The following is a 4,507-nucleotide window of genomic DNA, read 5'->3' on the forward strand; positions in this document are numbered from 1 at the left end:
GGCAGGCATGCAGACAAACAAACAAACAGACAAAAGGAAAAACAGACAGACACACCAATAAACAGATATACATACAGTCAGGCAGCTAGACAGACAGACAAAAAGACAATCACACAGACAGACAAACAGACAGGCAAATAGAAAGAAAGACAGACAGGCAGACAGACAGACAGGCATGCAGACAGACAAAGAAAGAGACAAAAGGATAAACTGACAGACAGGCAGACAGACCCATAGACAGACAGACAGAAAAACAAACAAAAATACAAACATACAGACATACAGTCAGGCAGCTAGACAGACAGACAAACAGACAGGCAGGAAGGCAAAGAGAGAGACAGACAAACAGATAGACACACGGATAAACAAGCATGTAGTCAGACAGAGAGGCAGACGGACAGAGGGATAGTCAGAGAGCCAGACAAACGGACAGACAAAAATACAAACGGACAGACAGACAGATAGACATTTAGACAGAAAGTTAGGCAGATAGCAGGCAGACAGACGGACAGGCAGGTATGCAGACAGACATACCGACACCCAGACAGGCAGACAAACGAACGACAGATGGACACACTGACAGACAAACAGACCAAAAGACAAACAGACAAAAAGACAGACAGACAGCCAGGCAGACAGACAGACAGACAGACAGACAGACAAACAAAGGGACAAAAGGATAAACTGACAGACAGGCAGACAGACCCATAGACAGACAGACAGAAAAACAAACAAAAATACAAACATACAGTCAGGCAGCTAGACAGACAGACAAAAAGACTAAAGCAATCACTCAGACAGACAAACAGACAGCCAGGCAGGCAAAGAGAGAGACAGACAAACAGATAGACACACGGACAAACAAGCATGTAGCCAGACAGAGAGGCAGACGGACAGAGAGACAGTCAGAGAGACAGACAAACGGACAGACAAAAATACAAACGGACAGACAGACAGACACACCGACAGACAGACAAATATACATTTAGACAGACAGTTAGGCAGATAGCAGGCAGACAGACGGACAGGCAGGTATGCAGACAGACAGACCAACACCCAGACAGGCAGACAAACAAACGACAGATGGACACACTGACAGACAAACAGTCCAAAAGACAAACAGACAAAAAGACAATCACACAGACAGACAAACAGACAGGTAGGCAGGCAGAGAGAAAAACAGACAGGCAGACAGACAGACAAACGACAGACAGGGAGACAGATATACACACTGAAAGACAACCACGCAAACAGGCAGGCATGCAGACAGACAAACAAAAAGACAAAAGGACAAACTGGCAGACAGGCAGAAAGACAGGCAGCGAGACCCACAGACAGAAAGACAGACTGACAAACAGACAGATAGATAGACAGACAGCCAGGAAGACAGACAGGCAGACAGATAGACAGACAAACTAAGAGACAAAAGGATAAACAGACAGACAGGCAGACAGACCCATAGACAGACAGACTGAAAAGCAAACAAAAATACAAACAGACAGACATACAGTCAGGCAGCTAGACAGACAGACAAAAAGACCAAGACAATCACTCAGACAGACAAACAGACAGGCAGGCAAAGAGAGAGGCAGACAGACAGATAGACATACAGACAGGCAGACGGGAAGGCAGATAGCAGACAGGCAGGTAGGCAGACACACGGACAAGCAAGCATGCAGTCAGACAGAGAGGCAGACGGACAGAGAGACAGGCAGACAGACCTATAGACAGACAGGCAGCTAGACAGACAGACACACAGACAAAAAGACAAAGACAACCACACAGACAGAGAAACAGACTGGCAGGCATGCAAAGAGAAAGACAGACAGACAGATAGACATACAGACTGACAGTCGGGCAGGCAGACAGATAGACAGACAGTCAGGCAGGGATGTAGACAGACAAACAAACAGACAAAAGCACAGACAGACAGGCATACAGACCCATAGACAGACACGCCGATAGACAGGCAGGCAGGCAGACAGACACACAAACAAACAAACAAAAATACAAACAGACAGACAAACCGTCAGGCAGCTAGACAGACAGAAAATCAGACAAAAAACAAACAGAAAACAAGAGGAAACGCTATAGTCGAGTACCGCGACTATAAGACTATACCCGTTACTGTGTTACACAATTTTAAAATATTCATTTTGCTAGTGGAAATTACCCAAGCGCCACCTATTGTCGGAGAAAGCATATTGAGTACCTGATAGTGACGATACTGCCCATAAGAGGCTTTATAACCTAAATTTTTTCATAAATAGCGAAGTAATGTTCTGATTTGAACAATTCGTAAATTTCTCCCGTGAATATTTCTTTTCTTGGGCTGTTGCAAAAGTATCATTCTGAAAGCGCTTGTTAGCTAGAAATGCTAAAATTGCCCACTTGAAACAAAATAAGTCAGTGTTTTGAATATTGATTATCGCATTTCTCGATTTTATACTCTTCGGAGCTGGTATGAAACCGGAATGTTTTCTAGTTTTACTATAGTAGCTTCAAAATAATCAATGTTTTTGACACATTCAGTTTTTAATCACACAGACAGACAAACAGACAGGCAAATAGAAAGAAAGATAGACAGGCAGACAGACAGACAGGCATGCAGACAGACAAAGAAAGAGACAAAAGGATAAACTGACAGACAGGCAGACAGACCCATAGACAGACAGACAGAAAAACAAACAAAAATACAAACATACAGTCAGGCAGCTAGACAGACAGACAAAAAGACTAAAGCAATCACTCAGACAGACAAACAGACAGCCAGGCAGGCAAAGAGAGAGACAGACAAACAGATAGACACACGGACAAACAAGCATGTAGCCAGACAGAGAGGCAGACGGACAGAGAGACAGTCAGAGAGACAGACAAACGGACAGACAAAAATACAAACGGACAGACAGACAGACACACCGACAGACAGACAAATAGACATTTAGACAGACAGTTAGGCAGATAGCAGGCAGACAGACGGACAGGCAGGTATGCAGACAGACAGACCAACACCCAGACAGGCAGACAAACAAACGACAGATGGACACACTGACAGACAAACAGTCCAAAAGACAAACAGACAAAAAGACAATCACACAGACAGACAAACAGACAGGTAGGCAGGCAGAGAGAAAAACAGACAGGCAGACAGACAGACAAACGACAGACAGGGAGACAGATATACACACTGAAAGACAACCACGCAAACAGGCAGGCATGCAGACAGACAAACAAACAGACAAAAGGACAAACAGGCAGACAGGCAGAAAGACAGGCAGCGAGACCCACAGACAGACAGACAGAAAAACAGACTGACAAACAGACAGATACAGACAGTCAGGCAGACAGACAGACAGACAAACTAAGAGACAAAAGGATAAACAGACAGACAGGCAGACAGACCCATAGACAGACAGACAGAAAAACAAACAAAAATACAAACAGACAGACATACAGTCAGGCAGCTAGACAGACAGACAAAAAGACCAAGACAATCACTCAGACAGACAAACAGACAGGCAGGCAAAGAGAGAGGCAGACAGACAGATAGACATACAGACAGGCAGACGGGAAGGCAGATAGCAGACAGGCAGGTAGGCAGACACACGGACAAGCAAGCATGCAGTCAGACAGAGAGGCAGACGGACAGAGAGACAGGCAGATAGACCTATAGACAGTCAGGCAGCTAGACAGACAGACAAAAAGACAAATACAACCACACAGACAGAGAAACAGACTGGCAGGCATGCAAAGAGAAAGACAGACAGACAGGCAGACAGATAGACATACAGACAGACAGACAGACAGGCAGACAGATAGACAGACAGTCAGGCAGGGATGTAGACAGACAAATAAACAGACAAAAGCACAAACAGACAGACAGACAGGCATACAGACCCATAGACAGACAGGCAGACACGCAGACAGACTGACAGGCAGGCAGACAGACACACAAACAAACAAACAAAAATACAAACAGACAGACATACTGTCAGGCAGCTAGACAGACAGACAATCAGACAAAAAACAAACAGAAAACAAGAGGAAACGCTATAGTCGAGTACCGCGACTATAAGATACCCGTTACTGTGTTACACAATTTTAAAATATTCATTTTGCTAGTGGAAATTACCCAAGCGCCACCTATTGTCGGAGAAAGCATATTGAGTACCTGATAGTGACGATACTGCCCATAAGAGGCTTTATAACCTAAATTTTTTCATAAATAGCGAAGTAATGTTCTGATTTGAACAATCTTTGGTAAGTCGATAGTGATGGTGAATAGATCACGTTAAATGGTTTGTAAGACTATTTTCCGATGGGTTTGATAGAAAGATGCTCAATTACTTCACAATAAGAATTTAGCCTTCGTTTATGACGACTGCTCGTTGTCAGGAGGTGCAAAAGAGAAAGAGAGACAGCAAGCAAGCCTTGGAAATCAGCTGGATGAGTTTTTCGCGGCGGCTAAGTAATTCATCTTCAGTTTCAGCACAAGTGAGGACATCGT

The sequence above is a fragment of the Drosophila eugracilis genome, unplaced genomic scaffold (genome assembly GCF_018153835.1).
Source record: "Drosophila eugracilis isolate 14026-0451.02 unplaced genomic scaffold, ASM1815383v1 contig_1763, whole genome shotgun sequence".
NCBI lineage: Eukaryota > Metazoa > Arthropoda > Insecta > Diptera > Drosophilidae > Drosophila > Drosophila eugracilis.